Source organism: Gadus chalcogrammus, chromosome 5 (genome assembly GCF_026213295.1).
Source record: "Gadus chalcogrammus isolate NIFS_2021 chromosome 5, NIFS_Gcha_1.0, whole genome shotgun sequence".
In the NCBI taxonomy this organism is placed as follows: Eukaryota; Metazoa; Chordata; class Actinopteri; order Gadiformes; family Gadidae; genus Gadus; species Gadus chalcogrammus.
In genome coordinates, this window is record NC_079416.1 from 6,354,423 (window position 1) to 6,374,559 (window position 20,137).

A 20,137-nucleotide genomic window follows, 5' to 3' on the forward strand; every position below is an offset into this window, starting at 1 on the left:
CGCGACACTGGACTTGCGAGGCATCGACGCAGACTTTCATTTCTTCTTTGCCACTGATTAGCTATTGATACCATACCATAGATAGACTGTATAATATTACAATACCCTGTGAATTGCATAGCGATCGATGTGAGCTCATGAATATTCATGCACAAAGGCAAACTGATTGGCTGTATTCGTGTTCTGAGACACGGCAGCGAACCGGCAACTTTCAGAAATAGAAGAGGCAAGTATCGTAAACGAAGTGCCGGTTTGGGGACGGTTCCGTGCCGTGCCGTTGCCGTATCCAGTGGAATAGCCTACGTTGACTTTAATGGTTTCTATTATTTTCGGCGAGCGATTCGCTTCCGTGCCGATTCCAGTAGAAATTGGCCTTTAAACTTGTTGCGGAGTTAGTGCGCGATGCAATAACATCCCAGACTAACAGGAATAATCTCATTAGTCTCGAAATAAAATGTTTGGCCACACTACGTTATATGGCAACAGGGGAAATGCAACTTTGCAATGCCAACGATTTAAAAATATTGCAACCATCAGTCAGCCGTGCCATAAACTTTCCTTTGGACATTCAACAATTACACAGGATCAAAGCCAACTTCATGGCAATTGCAGGTATGCCCGGTTTGGTCTGTGCTATTGACGGGACGCACATAAAAATAATTGCGCCAAGACGAGGACGTGTTGGTCAATAGGAAGAAAGTGCATTCCATCAACACATGTTTTAGCATTAATACTATTAACACTTCAACTAGCTATAAGCAAAGAGGAATCGGGGAGTCCAGGTCAAGTATAGATGGAGAGTTTATTGCCACCCGCAAACGAGAGACAACAAAGCTGAATGGTATTCGCGAATACACACTCCTGAATGAATCCCAGACAGCTCCTTATATCCCCGAATTTTACACAATACAAAGTTGGACTTTCATCAAATATAGAATTTCCCATCAGGGTCATACTGTGTGGATGTCAGCATACCCCTATGTCTTCTAAATCCCAATGTGACCTTAGAACATATATTATCCTTATACAAACAGAGATGATGCACACGTGTGAATGTAAGCATTGTCTTCAGAGACTACATCAAAATGGGAGTAGACTGGACTCTCTGACTGATGTGTCACATGGCCCATCAGGTGAGAATGTCCTGGACCCACTCACTGGTGTCACACGGCACATAACATCTAGGTTAAAGGTGATCAGCTCCTTTCCACTATTAAAGTATTTATATGATATGTAGGCCTAATAATAATCATAGTTTAACATAGAATGTAAGGTTAATTTCTACCACATATCCCCCCTTTGAGGCTTGCCCAAGCCTCAATAAAAGAAAACAATAATAACATCTCTATTACTTAAATTTCCCCATGTCCCCTTTATCTATTAATTAGTCTATGAGACCATGTGCTGGCAATTGGATCAGAATAGCACCACATCTGGCTACCTAGAAAAAACATCGCTAATCTAAAGCAGGAATTTCAACCTGCATCCAGGAATTGAAACCTGGCGATGAAAAAGATTGCCAAATGTGGTGTATTATGTCCAATATTTTTGACTCCCGCAAAGTATTCATAAAAAGATCATAAAACCTTTCTAAACATAACACCACAATGTTTCCACATTTAGAATACAACCAAATCAAATGTGTACCTAAAATATCCTCATAAAAATTATAACAATATGTTTTCAGCATGCATTGAAAATCATCATTCTCCAAAATATGTGACATATAATAAACTAAAAATTAATAATTTTGAAAATATGCGTCATGATAATGTACCCAAACATGGACATTTCAGCATTTGAAATCTTGAGATTGTCTGTAGGTTTGCACGGAACTGAATGGCTCAGGTGATCTTCATGTATTGGTGCGCAGGATACAGGTGGGGGGTTTTGGACAAGGACATAGATGTTGCTCCTGTTAGCTGAAATCAAGCCTTGTAGATCACGAGGCCGGCTCACATGAAGAGGTTACTAGCACATTTCGTGAGCCTCCACCTGGTGTTTGAGATATCACAGTCCAATGTTCGTCCCTCCTTGGCAAGGGCATATGTTCCCAACCGTCCAGTAGGATCGGGTCGGGCCTCTGTTGGATCCTCATTTGTGTTCACAGGTTCAACTGGATCTCCATGTACTCTTGGATGACACCTGGTGCTCCTTGAGCAGCTCACTGCTCACAGGCTCTCCATCCTGTCCTGAGAAGGGGTTATTGAATTCCAGGAGTTCTCTGCAAACTCTAATCTGAGGCACTATAATCCTTCCAGCGCCCTGGCCACCGACCCATCCAGAGCTGGAAAAAAACGCACAACATGTCGCCCATATCATCCCACACACCCCCCTTGGCTCTGCCAATGCATAACCAAGACTAGCTTAATTTGATAGATCATTCGTTAGATGGCATCTGATAGTCCTTCTGCTGGTACTTGTGTACCGTAGTTAGTTGTTCAAAAACATATTTCCGTTGATTCTATTTTTAATTGTTCTGATGGAAGTCCCTTATGGGGCCCCTTGAAATGTAAGTGAAAGCATGAATCTAACCGTAAGCATCACATGCAAAGTTAGCTGTGTCATTCTATTTAGCTTGTATGTGATAACTCAGTATTGCTATAGATATTGATTGATGTCTAATTGATGTCTCTCAGAGAGATACAAGGTACTCACCTTGCTTCTGGAAATATTGGACCCGAAAATTGTATGTGTTTTAAATATGTTTGTATTATAATTGATAATGCCTCAGTTGCATTCCTTCTTAAATGTTTTATGTGTGTATAGATGTGTGTGTGTGTGTGTGTGTGTGTGTGTGTGTGTGTGTGTGATAATTGCATCTAACCAATTGTATTTAGTGCTTGAATAAGTGTTTGCTGAATATACGCTGGCCCATTGTCTGAACTTATCTCTGATTGAATTTCAAACCTTGGCATGATTTTTCTAGTCAGAAACTTGATTACTCTAGCCGCACTTTGGTCTTTTGATGGGACTGCTTCTACCCATCTGCTGAACCTGTCAAGGATAACTAACATGCACAACATGTAAACACAGTTCATGACCAAATGTCAAAATGGTCCTCCAGGTGTGGGAATGTGTCCCAATGTAGCAGTGATTGCTTTTCTTATATTGTGTTTTGCACATAATTCATACTCATTTAGTTGGTTATCAATCATTTTTTGCAATTATGGTGAAGAAAAAACCTTGTTTTCTAATTCTCCTCAACACTCCTCAACACCTCCCCCCTTGCGCAATGGTCAAAACCATGCGCACTTAAATGATAAGCAAACCTAACAATGCCGTTGGTGGAACCAACGTTGGAACTCCAAACCTTAACCATCCGTAAACTAAAACCAATCTATTGGGAAGGGAAATTGAAGCCAGTATATCCAAAACCAAAGGTTGATATTTGTGGGTTTACCATCAGCCGCCCTGAAACCACACCGTTACCAAGTCATGCACTAAACCGAAAAGATTTCATGCGTCAGCAGGCCTTCATGCCTCAACTGTCAAATAAAACGCAACATGCCCTGTCCCAATACCACCACCTCTGCTGCTGGGGCTGCCATATCTGACTCCTGTTCCCCCTCCACCTTTGACCAGCCGGCTCCTCCTATGACGATTGCAGTTTGTCACTTCATGATCAAGTGAGCCAGTGCTCACAGTGACTGCCAAGTAATCGTGACTGTGCCTGTTTTAGGTTGTCCCGGTCTTCAAGGTGGGATCTTACCCGTCGTTGGCTAACCAGCCTTCCATACTGGCTTAGTGCAGGATGCCGTGCCTGGGATACAATCAATCCCCATCCATAAGGTGGTTTTGACCGCAAAGTGGAGGGATGGAGACAGTCTTCAATCACAATTGCCCATGCAGCCAAGGCAGTGCGTAATGGACACACCAGAGCAACTACAACAACAACAACAACAACTAAAATTTGACTCTGTGTGTGCAGGGGGTATATGATGGGGTGAATCTAAAGGTAATTCATCAGAGCTAAAAGTATCATATTATCAAATGTTAATATTCTATAAAAGTGTTGCAGCAGCAGTCATGGCATTTGAAAGGTAAACCCACCACTTCTGAATGTAAATTGAGACCTAGCATGTAGGATCCCTTCCCAGCAGATGTAGCGTTAATCCACCTATTGTCCTTAACTAAGGAGATGTGAAAATAAAATAAAAAATCACAATATTAAAACTTGCATTTTAAATATTTAGGCGATTCACTTCTGTGTTAACCGTTACTCATAATCATAATTCCACCCGATTGTCCTATACTCACTATTTAAATTGGGCGATCTAATCTTATTATATTCTACCTGTTGTTTTGTGTGAAGTAAGCTTTTGGTACCCCTTTGTGTATTCCATCACTCTAAGCAGCAGAGGATTCTCCCCTGCCTCTGTGGCCCTAACACACACGCGAGAGCAGGCTCAAAACACACCCTTTTTTATTGTATTTTACTTATTTAATTTTAAATGACATTTGTCATTGTGGATAACATGAATTCATAAATTTGAATAATAATATTTTATCGTACTCATTCAGTCTAATTTTTAAGTATTGCCGATTATTATTTCTAGATTGTACGACCACTTTTAATAAATATCCATTAACACCGTAATTCCTTAGGAAATATTTTATTTGTGTTGTTATCTTGGCACCTAGACCTCGTCAGGTCCAAACACCAAAACAACATCCACCTATCCACTGCGGAGTCCAAGGTTTGGGTAAGCTGAGCTCCTCTTTTGAGGAGTGCAACTGTGTTTACCCTGAATTCTTCTAATAAGAATCCCCAGCGCTGGTAGCCCCCTGGACTTCCGTGGACGAGCGGTGTGCATGTTATTGACAACATTAAAAGCTAATTGTTCATTTTATGGAGTCTAGATAATTACCCTTAAAACCTGTGATTACCATGTAGTTCCAATACTTTGATACTGGGCTCTCCATTGATTGCCCTACCCTCTCTCTTTGTGTCCTTTACATTAAACTCATCACATCCAGAATCCTCTCAATCCTCTCCCTTACCCAACATGCTGTAACCCTCTGAACCAACACAGTATTTCACCAATTGCTCTGTGTACCAAGATCTATTGATTCAAATCACATGGTACCACGACGCTATGGAGAGTCTCAAAGGTTGTCGCGACACACAGAACCACAGAGTCACCGATCCCAGTGGTGGTTCTTACAAATGTAATCTATTCAGCACAATGCAAATCCTCTCTCTCTCTCTCTCTCTCTCTCTCTCTCTCTCTTTCTCTTTCTCTTTCTCTTTCTCACTCACTCACTCACTCACTCACTTACTCTGAAAATAAGAATTCTCAGATTGTCATCCTTGGAGCTGTAATAGGTATTGACTGTGTGTGTCCCGAGAAACCTATAGTTTTGGTGAATTTTCCTGATGACGTGTTGGGTGCTCTTCTCACCTCATGCGATCTACCATGCTTCTCATGTAACTCGAGCGCTTAGGGGGCTCTGTAATGATTTAATGCTGCTGGACTTTGCCCCCCCCCCCCTTGTGTCTGTCCCAGAAACTCTCCCCCTTATTTTCTGCATTCACTTCGACCTCCCCTTTGATATCTACCGTGCCTGTTACCAGTGGATACAATCCTGTGTTATACGGTGGTGACTGAGCCTTCGGGATAATGGCTCAGTTTTCACATCTTTATTCGTTATTTCTCCAGTTGTTCTCTTTTCTTTCAACCATCTCTCAAGAGATCTTTTTAATCTCACCTTTGAGCAATAGACGGTCTCTACTCAAAATCTCCGCTGCCGTCGGTACTATATTCATATTCTCTCTAGGTGTATAAACACTATTTTTAATACAATTTATTTGAGTTTATTCAACTCGTTAGACAAATTATTTTATTATCTCTAAGCTATAAATGTGCACTCCTCCCGTGCGTTGCTCTCTCTCTCTATCGATTGGGATGTGCGTCCCAGCTGTTCTTAGATGTACTCTGCTCCTAGGCCCCCACCCTTTCTGGCCACAGGCTAAGAGAACACACCCCTAGATAAGGTTTCGCCCACTTGTTCCAGACAAGTTATTTATTTCTCTGACTGTCTTAATGACAGGATAAACTAAAAACAAAACGGATTGTAAAAGCCTCCAAGGCAACTTAATCCTACACAATTTAAATACAGAAGGAAACAACGTTTAATAGTGTATCGAAAAAACGGCCGAATTTGTTTGCACAAGATATAGACTGGAACCAGTCACTCATTCGTCTTTAAATGCAAAATAAAATAATAACTCCAGATGGGAAGATATTGACTGGAACTCACTGAACTCGCCAATAAATGTAAAATAAAAGATTGGCCAAACGCTAAAGCTGGCCTTTTAAAACATGAACCGTCGGATATTTAATCATTCAACCAGAATTCCGAACAAGAACCTATCGTCTAACAACACCAAGATCAGAATAAAAGATTGGCACCCCCCCAAGGTCCAAGTTCTGCAGCTCTATTGGCTCAAGATTAGTGCATTGAATTCACTCAAACGGTACCCCAAACAACAAGCCTATTCTTTCAAAATAATGGTTGAACACACAAATACCCGACCAGATCACGAACAAACAAGAAACTTCTCAAAATACCAACTCAAACCAAACGGTACCCCAACCAAGAGTCTTATCCATTCAAAAGTGCGAGAAGCCTGTTTTCTCAGAATGCCAAGATCGGAATTAGAAATTCACTATCAACCGGCGCAGGATCTGCAGCTCTACTGCTCCAAGACTTGAATTGAAAATTCACTAGTCGGCACTCCAAGGAAGCTCTTCTCTAAATAAAAACCGAGTTAATCCAACACAGCAATGAATTCTAACTCAGCACCCAACTCCAGATGGGATTTCAAAAGTCCAACAAGTCCTCATTCGACCTGCGGACCTGCGCTTGTTCTATTGGAACTTTGACACTAATTCATTCCCCTAGAACACAGCCACAGGACTTTATCGTAGGCCCACTTATCAAAAAATAATAATAACAATTTTGTATAAATTTAGAACCACAAACCGCCTGTTAGTTAACCATAACAACAGAGCGTCTGTGGCTGTGCGCGCGCACACTCTATCTCTCGCTGGAGCTCCCCAATCTCTCTTCAATGATTACTTTGATTCGTTGGACTGAAGAGACGCTTTACCTGCAGCAGAGCTTCCAGACGGGACAGGAACAGTTCAAACAACCGTATTAATTTGTGGTAAGTCAACTTTACCGGGAGTTTGATGAGCGCTAGGGTTGTGTGATCCGCTCGTGCCCCGTCCGTCAGTCCAGCAGCTGGGCTGTCTCTGTTCCTCAGTCCTGTTCGTGACGCCAAATGTTGTAGCATTAATAATTACAACTGATCTAATTCACTTCAACTAGCTATAAGCAAAGAGGAATCGGGGAGTCCAGGTCAAGTATAGATGGAGAGTTTATTGCCACCCGCAAACGAGAGACAACAAAGCTGAATGGTATTCGCGAATACACACTCCTGAATGAATCCCAGACAGCTCCTTATATCCCCGAATTTTACACAATACAAAGTTGGACTTTCATCAAATATAGAATTTCCCATCAGGGTCATACTGTGTGGATGTCAGCATACCCCTATGTCTTCTAAATCCCAATGTGACCTTAGAACATATATTATCCTTATATAAACAGAGATGATGCACACGTGTGAATGTAAGCATTGTCTTCAGAGACTACATCAAAATGGGAGTAGACTGGACTCTCTGACTGATGTGTCACATGGCCCATCAGGTGAGAATGTCCTGGACCCACTCACTGGTGTCACACGGCACATAACATCTAGGTTAAAGGTGATCAGCTCCTTTCCACTATTAAAGTATTTATATGATATGTAGGCCTAATAATAATCATAGTTTAACATAGAATGTAAGGTTAATTTCTACCACACACGCAGGTTGTTTTTGATGGAAATTTTAACATAGCCTACTGGATGTTGTTGCAAAGTGGCCTGGAGCTTCCGCTACCTATGATTCGCGCATTTTAATCAGGCCCCCAGGATAGTCGCATACTTCCGCAATCCACCAGTGCTCAGAGGCCAAGCCCGGTATTGCAGCTGTTTAAGCTGGCTGTGGACGGGGGTCCGTCATTTCATGTGGCCCAGAAGTAGATATCGCCGTCCACTCCAATACAAGTGGGGAACAGGATTGTGTCTCCGCAAAAATGTCTGGATATCAATCAAAGGCTCATAATTATATTTCTACCCTGTTCTAATTTTTTTTTCTTTTTTTCTTTTCAAAACACCTCCTCAAGCGTTTTATTAGCAGTTTATGTTGGGTGGGCAGCTGAAAGGAGTCGTACTGAAACAAACGGCTCCTTGCTATGGACCTATTTTGAAGTGCACGGCTCCATTATCTTCCGAATTAAATTCAATTCCGAATTAACTTCCATTCCATTCCAAAGTCTGAGATTTGTCCTCTTACTTAACATGAATGGCGTTGAACACGGATATAAACACACATATCATTGAAATAGCTGTAACAGGCACGGATGTATTGATTACCTGAATGATTATGGGAGACCTACGTAATTTTCATAATATTGTTAATTGTCTAATATTAACATTTCAGTTGCGTTGGTAGGTATTTCATTTTCATTTGCTTGTTTAGCTATGTATGACAGGGTTATGGTTAGCTATGTATGACAGTTGACAATGTTGGTGTATTACAATTCATTATTTGGGTAGGCTACTCCAACTTCGTTGCTGGTCGATATGTAAACATTTACTTTTCTATAAATTATTGATTGCATTTTTCGTAAATAGTTAGTTGGAAGGAATCTGTTTCTTAAGCAATAACATTGAACTGAATTTTTTAGGCCTATATACCTTTACTATGTTACTATGGTATTATATGGAGCAATCTTACATATCTTATGAAGTTTCCAGATCAATAAAGTTCTATCTTTTTATTTGAACTGCCTGTATGTCCTCTTGATTATAGTATTACAGTGTGTACCTTGGTTATCAGCTATCATAGAATGGTGTCCAAATGGCTGCATGTGTAAGAAATAGGATTTGAACCAAGTGTTACAATAAAAAAAGCTTTTATTACAAGACCCCCCACCCCAAATTTGAACAAAACACTTTTTTTGGCTGTTTGGCTGGGGCAGAAGAGTGGAAGGGGAAACAAAGACAGGTAGCCTAAAGAAGAAGTAAGGAAAGGAATGAGAGGAAGAACAGTGAAATGAATGAACAGTGTGTTAAACGCAAATGATTACCAAAAAGGTTATAATTACTGATTTATCAAATACGCAGAGAAGAGCATCATCGAATAAAGATTAAGGACTGGATTATATTTTACAGTATTGAAAACTGTTGAAATTACAATTCAGAGTGGAGAAGGCTGAAGGCAATTGTTCCTAAAAGTGTCAGTTTCACCCACTCTGGATTATCGCTTCAAGAGACTGAAATGCTTTTTAAAAAAAATGTAATTTCCCCTATTGGTGAAATTAACCTTGTCTTTTAAGTATAAACCACAGCAGTTAAACCTTATTCCAGGATGCTCTACGCTGTTGCCTCCTAGCTCTACACTAACAAATGCGTTCATCACACTGTGTTCACCCATTTCCTAGCGTGATTTAGCTTCCCCGGATGGTCAGCCCTCCACCGGCGTCTCTCGTTGATGTTAGAGTAGACGATCTGCATTGCTGGGAACTGCCGGTGGAGGTACTGCAGGTCCTGCTTCATTGTGGCAACAACCTCAACTCCCTCCAGGCGTCCGAGGTTGTTGCCGCCACAGTGGATGAGCAGGACATCCGGGCCTGTTCTTCCTCTCAGGGACTGCAGGAAGAAAGGGATGAGGGTCTTCCATCTCAGCCCGCCCCAGCCAAACCAACTGACCCTGGCCTCTAGGCCAAGGTGGGGGCCACAGGTTTCCTTGGCTCTCTCCTCTCCACGGCGGACGTAGCTGTCCCCGATAATCCACACTTCTGGCCCTAAAGATTACAAAACACAGATTACTATACATGTAAATACAGAGTGAGGGGACTGTTAATTTATAGAACAATATAGCTTAATATATCCTATTCATACAGTAATTAGCTTATGTCATATGCAGTATTTGTATGAATTCAGTAAACATGTAATTCTAATCATTTGTCATATTAGGGGACACACAGACAATACAAAATGATGTTCTGTGAATATATTCTCCTTGGTCAAGCTAAATACTTACTTTTAATAGGGGGTTGCCCTGGTACTCCAGCCCTAGTCTTTTCCATTTGATTTGCAATAGCTACAATATAAATATAAGAAAAAAGGATTAAGGTACCTAGCAAACATCCACTGTAGACATCCAATGGTAGCATACTTTAATATTTCTGGATAGCTGTAATGTTTTACATTATTTAACATTATAGATGTCTAGATACAAGAAATATATTTTATGCAAAACTCATAAGAAACTTTAAAATGTTAAGCCTAAACTTGCGATTTCGATGAGCCGATGCTGCGCCTGCTTCTTCTTCTTCTTCTTTTGTCCAACTTCGTGTCGTGTAGCCACTCCCTCGTCTCAGGTCCCACTTGGAAGAGGCCCTCCTCTGAGGGTGGTCTATGCCGGGGACAGGTGGTGATGATGTGGTTGGCAGTCTGCTCAGGCTCCCCGCACTCACACGCTGCACTGTCTGTTAGGCCCCACTTCATGGACGCTTTGAAGCAGCCAACCCCTGTACGAAGGCGGTTCAGGAGGGTCCATTGCCGGCGAGGTAGATCTTCTCCCTCAACGCCACCTCCAGGATCCTGGATGTAATGGTGTAGGCGTGTCTGTCCTGCTGACTCCCACTCCTGCTTCCATGTCGCTGCCAGCCAGGCTTTGGTTGTCAAATCCTCCGGGATGGAAATAAGCATCTCTTGTGCGGCCTGATTGTATGGGTGGCGGGACTTGAGTCTGCTTGGAGGTGTTGCCATGGTGGTGGTTTCATGGAGGAGGTGCCAGCTGTGTTCCTGGGCTTTCCTTGCCAGGGCGAGGGTAGCAGCCTCTCGCCGTAGGCCGGCTGGCGCTATTCCTGCTAGGACTGGCAGGTAGAACACGGGGGTGGGTTTCAGGCAGCCACTTATGATCCGGAGGGCATTGTTGATGGCCGTATCGACCTTCTTGGCATGTGGGCTTCTACTCCAGGTTGGGGCACAGTACTCAGCTGCTGAGAATACGAGGGCTTGTGTGGAGACACGTAGAACCTTGGCCGAGGTGTACCAGCTAGGCGCCGGATGAGTGAGACCCTTGCTGTTACTTTAGCCCTCACTTCATCCAAATGCTGTTTGTAGGACAGTGTCCTGTCCAAGCGTACGCCCAGGTACTTTGGGGCCTGCTGGAACTCCAGGGGTTTGTTGTCCACTGAGATCTCCAGCTCCCTTCTTGCTTCCCTGTTGCAGAGGTGGAATGCTGCTGATACAGTCTTTCCCTTACTGAGCTGCAGTCGCCAGCTTCGAAGGTAGGCAATCAGGACGTCCATGTCCTGATTGAGACCCTCTTCTTCCGCCTTCCATGTGGGCCGGTGTAGCATGATGGCTAGATCATCCGCGTATCCATACCTTCTAGATGTCGTCACCGGTAGGTCAAAGATGTAGATGTTGAAGAGCATCGGTGAGAGGACAGACCCTTGTGGGACCCCGTTTCTCAGCCTCCTGAGCCTGCTGCGCTGGCCGTCACTGGTCTGGAGAATGAAGCTGCGGTTTGACAGCATCTCCATGATGAAGTTGACCATATGACGGTCCGGGATTGTTCTCAGCAGCTTCAGGTGGAGTCCGCGGTGCCAGACGGTGTCGTAAGCAGCAGTCAGGTCCAGTAGAACCACCCCAGCTTTGGTTTTGGCCTGGAAGCTGTCCTCGAGATCTTGTGTGAGAAGGGTTACCTGGTCCACTGTAGACCTGCCCCGGCGGAAGCCAGCCTGTTCCCTCGGTAGCTGTGAGTCAACTACTGGCTCAATTCGGCTTTGTATCATCCTCTCCAGGATTTTAAAAGGGACGCACAGCAACGAGATTGGTCTGTAGGACTTGGGGTCATCCGCAGGTTTGTTGGGTTTCAAGAGGGCTATGACAGCGGCCCGTCGCCATGCCCTTGGGAGCTTGGACCTCCGGAGGCACGCAGAGAAGAAAGCACACAGCCAGGCGGATGTTATTTCGCTCTGGTGGATCACAAACTCTGGGTGGATGTTGTCGGAGCCTGGTGCCTTGCCTTGTTTGAGTTTGGCCATAGCGTCCTTGAGCTCAGCTGGTGTGAAATCTCCTGACAGGTTGGCATTGACACTGGCCGCCCTAGAGAGACTGAATACCAGCGGCCATTTTTCAGGAGTTGGGCTGCGATGGCGTTTGCTGTCACAGGGCACTTGGGAGGCGGTGTACTTCTTCCTGAGAGCTGGTTTATGGTCTGCCACGCTTTACGGCTGGAGTGGGTAAAGTCAATCGACTCGACGACCTCTGTCCATCAAGCCCTGCGGGTGGCGTCCAGCTTCTCAAGCAGTGCCGTTGCTGTCGCATCCACTTCAGCTCTTGAGCTAGCCTGCTGGTGGGCTCGCAGGAGGTGGTTTGCACTCCTCGTTCCAACCCGGGATGTAGTTTGCATTGTAGCCTCGTGGTATGGTTTTCTTCGCTGCCCCTGTCAGCACTTCACAGTAGGCTGCATATGCAGCATCCACATTAGGAGTGTCTGGGTCCGGGAGGGTGACAGATCTTCTCTCTGTGTCAACAGAAAAAGCATGCCAGTTGGCCTTCCGGAAATTCCATCTTTTGACAGGCTTCCCTGCGACCGGCTGCACCAGTGATGGTATTCTGATGACAGACGGTCGGTGGTGTGATCGGGGGAACCTGTCAATGACCCTTCTCTCTGGCATCGGGTCCTTACTGTGGAACACAGCAAAGGCGAGGTCTGGGTTGGTGAAGGTGTTCCATCTGGAGGAGTAGAAGCTTGGTGGCTCTTTGGGGTCAAACAGGAGATGGGCGTTGGCATTGGAGGCCCACTCGCTCAGCGTCTCCCCATCCGGTGTTGTGTGGGAGTATCCCCAGTCGGTGTGCTGGCAGTTGAAATCCCCGGCGTAGATGGCGGGTGCCGGGGTAATTGGGAGGGCCGATGTGGACAGTACAGATGGTGGGGGCTTGTACACGTTCACAACCGTTGTTGTCTGTATCCTCGTGGACATCCACTCGAGACTAGCGCCTGGAGGGGATTGGCCTGTGGCTGTCCGCTGAGGTCAGACCTGACAAGGTGGCCATCCCGTGCTGCCTGCTGAGGATGGAGCCGGCGAGGTGGAACCCGGGCAACCTGAGAAAGTCTGCTTTTCCACAGTGCGTCTCCTGAAGGAGGACGGCCGCGACTTCATGGGAGTCGGCGAGGTGGCGTATGATGTCCAGTTTGGCGGTGGTGAGGCCCTCGACATTTAGCTGGAGCACTGCCAGGCCCTGGCGCTCGATGGTCGGGATGGCTGCCCGCCCTGACGTGAGCTTGCGTCCCCCCGGCCTCTTGCGCCCTGATCTGACAGCGTGACGATTGGGTGGCGACATTAGTTTCATGAGCTGGTCTTGCACCATATCTCATTACTTGCAGGGGAGGCCGCGTGAAGGCTGTCGTCTTCTCCCTCCCTGCGCCTGCACACATGGAACATGGACCTATTAAAGAGACGGTAGATCGGAGTGGGGGATGGGCAACCCTACCTCTATACATTAGCTAAAAGATACTAACCTAATTAGAAGAATTTAACCTTAAGTATATATATATATATTTTATTTATTCATTTCTTTTGTTAGTTTGTTTTATTTTGTTTCGTTAGTTTGGTTTTTTCTTTGAATTTATTTTTATGATTTAAAGTATCATTTGCCAACGTCCTTGTCACAAACTCCTGTGTAGTAGTCCAGTAGGTGGCGGTATATGGGGAAAAAACTATGATCCTCCACTAAACTAGAAGAAGAAGAAGATCTCTGCATCCGGTACGTCACGGACTAGGTCACGTGTCTTGGCCCCATAACGCGGAAGCAAATCGCTCCTGTATGTTACCCTGCGCCACTGGGCAGTTTGTATAGGAATGAATGGGCGGCCATTTTCCAGTCTGTGGTCCATCCTTTATTATGTCCATGATTTTAATGGGGAGCGGTCTGAGGCAGCTTTTTGAGATGTACCACTTGGGTGTCACTTGCTGGGTGACAGTGGCTATCCCTGCAAGACGTGGCTCTTTACACTAGGGATGCACCGATCCGCTTTTTTCACCTCCGATCCGATACCGATATCTGAGGTTTAGTATCGGCCGATACCGATCCGATACCGATATAGAAAAACAGCGCGAAATTATGGCTACAAACTGTAAGTTTCATTGAGGGGAAAAGACTGGGATCATGAGACTTGACTTAAACATTTCATGTTGCATGTAGCCGTGGAGCTTGCTGGCTTAGGTAAAGTGAAATAGCTCCAGATAGCAGATCCTTTTGCTCGCTCCATTTTGCAATCACTGTAGGCTCCGCACGGCGTGTTGCTTGTTTATGACGTCACTCACAGCGCACAGCATAGAAACTGAATAGATCAGCTAGATACACTTTTATTAATCCCGTGAGAAAATTTTCGTGGGAAATTCAATTATCAAAGCAGCAAGGTAGTAGGAATAGGATTCAAGTATGTACATAAACGTAAAAAAAATTTTTTTTTTTTTTTTTACATATGGATCGGCCCATTCTTCACCGATACCCGATCTAGAAATTTCTTCAATATCGGTACCGATACCGATACAAATATCGGATCGGTGCATCCCTACTTTACACCCTACCTCAATCCACAACCGGGAGCACAGTTAAAGTAATATGTAAGTGATTACGCCTAGTCCTATGCGTAAAACACATCGTATTGGCTCTTTGACGCCTTTTATTTGTTGAATCCATATTTATTATTGTTAACTGTTTTCCTCCATATATGCTAAAGCACACAAACATACACGAAATGTTGTGGAGAGAGGAATTGGGCAGATGAAACGTCTGTTTCATGTCCTCCACGGCGAAATACGCCTCACCCCAGAGAGGGCAAGCACAGTAATCACTGTATGTGCCATTCTACACAACCTCTGCAAGCGGAGGAACTTTCCACAGCCAGACGATGATGATGATGATGATGATGATGATGGCGATCAACATGACAATGAATTTGGCTGTGTGGAACTGAGTGGACTGGCATTTATGGATCACTTTGAATACACATTTTAGGTAAACACCTTGGCACAAATCAGTCCACACTTGTGTAGTTCATAACATGTTCAATAACTATCTCCCACACCGAACCTCCCACAGTCAAAACCTTTATATCCACAGGTTCACGGTAGCGTTTTGAACACATGCTTCGCGTTGTGCCGGCGAAATGCACATTTCTTGGACCCCTGCATAACTGCTTTTATTTTCGATTTTACGTGTTTTTTTTTTTTTGCTTTCTCTCTCTTGAACGTGCAGGCTACAACATCATTATCGTGGTCTGCACAAAATTGTCATCATGCGTGTATTCTGCTAACTGCACTATAACTACTTAATAGGAATTCATTTAGCCTAGGCTAAATGAATACAAGGCTATTTCCTTGTTTTTCGAGATTTAGTGGGCTCGTCTGAACAACAAATCACCGAACTGACCGCTTCTAAACTCGTGCACGAGAATTGACGTAATCCATAGCAACGGCGCGTCACTCTTAGTTCATTCTTGGTGATTCATCCTTAGTAGGTCTCAGCGGCCTATGTAAAATGTTTTAGCGCGAGTTAGGAGCACTCCTAGCGGTAAGATAAAATGCTTTGTGAATACGGCCCCAGGTGTTCGAATCATTTATGTTATGTTCTTGTTGTTTTGAATGTTTTGATAATTAAATCGTTCATACACAGGTGTTGAAATTGGCAAAATTATTTAATTAAACTTAATCGTGGTCAGGTGCATAACACAGCGCTGCCATTCTGTATCACTCCCCAGCTCCAGAGACGGTGCCTGGGGGTGCTGCCTCCCGTCCTGGATCCTCTTCCTCTGCTGCTCCAGCCTCGTTGTCCTCGCCGTCCTCAGGGTCCAGCACGTCTCCCTGGCTCAGGCAAATATTGTAGAGTATGGTGCAGCAGAGGATGACCTCCGGGACGAACAGGACGTCCACCTCCAGTGCCTTCAGAAATATGGCCCTCCATCTGGTCTTCAAGATCCCAAAGGCCCGCTCCACCACCACTCGGGCCTTTGTCAGCCGGCTGTTGTAGGCTGCCTGCAGCTGGCTCCTCAGAGGCTGACGGTAGGGGCATCAGGGTCATGGGTAGGACCAGGCAGGGGTACCCCCATCCCCGATGAGGCAGTAACCCTGGTGGAGGGTACTGCTTCTCTAGGTACAGGGGGCTGTTCTTCAGTACCCTCGATTCATGCACTGATCCGGTGTACCCCACACACACATCTATGAATTTTGCTGTTTGGTCAACCACAGCCTGAAGTGCTGAAACCGAATAAAGAAGTATACGGTTCAGGTAGCAGTCGGCATCCTGTGAAGGGGGCTTCACTCTGACGTGGCAGCCGTCAATGCTCCCCACCACCCTGTTGAAGGCTGCCGACCCTGCCATGCGCGCAAATCCTGCGCCCACGGCCACCAACTCCTCCTCTGTGGGATGGTGGACCGTTTGCGGGAACTGGGAGGCAATCTTCGCACTGGTGGTGTGGACGGCACGGTGGACGGATGTTCTGGGCATGTCAAAGGCCCGGGAGACGACACGGTACGATGTACCACTGGCCAACCAGAACAGGAAGACCAGGCAGGCGATCTCCGGATCCCAGCCGTGGTCTGCGTTGCTCCCCATGGCTTCCATAAGGGCGTTAAAAGACCCCCTTGTCAAGCGGAAGTCAACCCGCAGGTCACTCTGGCCATCAAAATACAGCTTCAGAATTGGCACTATATGATTGAGCTGACAATACTGCCTCGGGTTGGGAGGCTGTAAGAGAAAGTGGACATTAATTCATTGATTATTATTTGTTTATTATTGATTTGTCATTGAATTCTCCATTATTTATATTTAATAAAATCAGTCATTTTTAGGTTGATGTGTTGTCTTTTGCATTGAACTCCAATTAGGTCACTATTGGAACTGTTGTGTACAGTAAATACTGCTAATATGCTAGCAGTATTTACTGTATACTGGGCATGACAATTATACTAGGCATGACAATCAAAGCCTCTTTGAAGTTATCTCTTATGTATTTCCACACAGTAACCTGGGTATATAAAATGTTTGCATTTTTAATTCAAGATTGAAGGCTCCACATGGTAAGAACTTTTAAGAAAGTAGAGACAGCATTGGTAGTAATAGTACACTAAACTTGATCATTGATATCATAATATCATGACTATGTTGGGAAAAATAACCTGCTGAGTACATCACATGTACATTACAAATATAGCTAACTCCTACCCTAGCCTGATGAGCACATCACATGGCAGTCACATTACAATATAGTCAACTTTTAACACATAACACAAACATGATAATATAGTCAGGTCAAGGCCAGAGCCAAGGCCCCATTTCCCAAGCAGGCAAATGGTAAACACTCAGACAATGCAACAGTCATCCTCAAGAACGGGAGAGCCACATTAATTCATCACACAAGAGATACTTCGAGCACACAAGAGATACTTCGAGAACAAAGGAGACACTGAGGAGCTCTTCCCCGTTAGTAGGAACACAAGAAGATACACTTGCATACACCAGGGCCTGGGAGCCAAGGTCAAGCAAAAACACACAGAACCACACACACCTCAAACGCACACACCTCATCGAGAGGAGGATACAGCATAAAACTGTATCACACAGAGACTCTTCATCTTCTTCTGAAGCAGACCTTCCACGGAGGCGAAGCTCCGGACGAACCATCAGCGCTGATTAGGGACTTAGACATATTCGATTTCTCACGCTTTATGACTCTGTATAACCGTTGCCACTTTACTTAATAAATCCAAGGTCCTCGTGCCGACAGACTTTATTACCTCTCCGTCTCATTTTATCTGGTCCAGTAACTAGACAGACCGTTTTTCCCTTCAACTATGACTTTAATAACTTCATCACAAAAGTAAACCCCCACTATAACTTAAATCACAGGTCTAATGCTGCTGTTGTATGGGCTACGTTTGTAGAGAAAAAGCATACATGACGTTTAAATAACACAACAATAGCATTGTCTGTCTCCGTCAGGAGGAGGAGGTAACGTCGGCGCATTCTCCACATTTGCTGCGTTAACTGGCCCATATTGCGTTAACTGGCCCACAACTAAACAAAAGATGTTTAAACACAATGGGTACTTTATTTCACACTTCAAATCGGGACGTTTTTGGCGGGTGACGAGCGGCGGCTGTCGTGATCGTCATTTCCGGTAAGTGCACCACACAGTACTCGAATTGGAACAGCACTCACATCTGAAAAATTAGTGTACTCAAGTGAGTACAGATAGTGTACTTCCTTTAAGTATACTCATGGAAGTACGGGTATTGGAACACGGCACAGTGCTGCAGTGAGATTGGAGTTCAGCAGCTGGTTGCACCAGCAGAACGTAAGGTCCCACTTAGGCTACATTGAACGTAAATCGCCCAAACGTTCGACTTTCCACTCTACTAAAAAAATAGCAGTTGCACCAAGCAGATAGTTTCAACGTAACATTAACTTATATTTTACTCCTCCCCTCTAGCTGGTGTAAGTTCCATACTAACGATAAAGAACCGTTAAAAGAAAAAAACGTTAAAAGATTTCAACACTAACGCAGGGTAAAGATGGCTATGCGTTTTCAGCAATGGGAAGAGGAGTTTCAACGCGGTTTGCGCCGGGAACGGATTGTCTGTGACCGTATCGATCCATTTCTTTATTATGATGATGTTGAATTATATGCGCGATTTCGGTTTTGCCGGGTGGAATTACTCAGAATAACCGGCCTTCTGGACAACGACCTGCGGCACAACACCAACCGAAATTCGGCTCTAACCCTGCGTTCACACCAAAAGATGCATTTACTGCCCGAACGCGTTGTCGCCGAAGTTTTGCGGCGCAGCAAATCAAGTTTTGCGGCGCAAAAGTTTTGCTGAGCCGCAAAGTTTTGCAGCGCGGTAAGTTCACCGGAGACCATCTGTCTCCGGTGAGTGGTTTCATAATTTGTGTAAAAAATTTAAACAAACATTTTACTTCAGTTTCACCCAGCAGGCATTTCCATGGTAGACACCACCATTATTATTATTATCCTCTGCCGACAATAGTATAGTATGTAGTCAAATACAATAAATAGATCCATTATGTGGATCAAATATGACTCCTGCCTTTGTAAATGTTTTTTTTATTATAAATAAATGGGGAAAAAATATTGTAACTGTATGATACCTATACTATCTTCCCTACAACACTTTTTTTTTATTCTGCAGATACCTAGCCACTGGGGACTCCTACAGGACCATCGCAAATAGTTTCCGTGTTGGGATCTCCACTGTCTCCAGCATTGTCCCTGATGTTGCCACTGCAATCTGGGACTCTCTGGTGGAGGAGTTCATGGCTGTGCCCAGCACAGATGAGTGGAGGTCCATTGCAGGGAGGTTTGAGGAGCGGTGGAATTTTCCTCTTTGCTGTGGAGCATTGGATGGGAAGCATGTGGTCATCAAAGCCCCTGCTCACTCAGGATCCCAGTTCTACAACTACAAGGGAACTTTCTCTCTTGTTCTCTTGGCGGTTGTAGACGAGGAATATTGTTTCCGGGTGATTGATGTCGGGGGCTACGGAAGAACCAGCGTTGGTGGGATTCTGGCCAACTCTGCTTTTGGTGCAGCTCTTTCTCTCTCTCATTGAGGGATTGAAGTCACCTTCAGGAAGCAGAAGATGGGGGGAATCCAACATGGCGCTCTCGCTCTCCCACCTGGAAGGCTGGTGCTGCCTGGCACCCAACTGGGTTTTGTTTGGGGTTGTTATTCTAGCCCTTTAGCATACTCATAGTTTAGTTTAACTGTAAACACAACTCTACACTACAGAATGCTGATTTGTGGGTTTTTTCGAGTTACTAAATAAATGTAACGTTGCTGCGTGGACCTCCCGTTCTTGGTTGTGCTCTTCAACGAGCAGGGCACAACATAACTGACAAAAATACCTTAAACAAAGTTGCTTGGACCCCAAAATCTGTGGCACAAAATAATTGCAACATTTCCCTCAAGCAACATA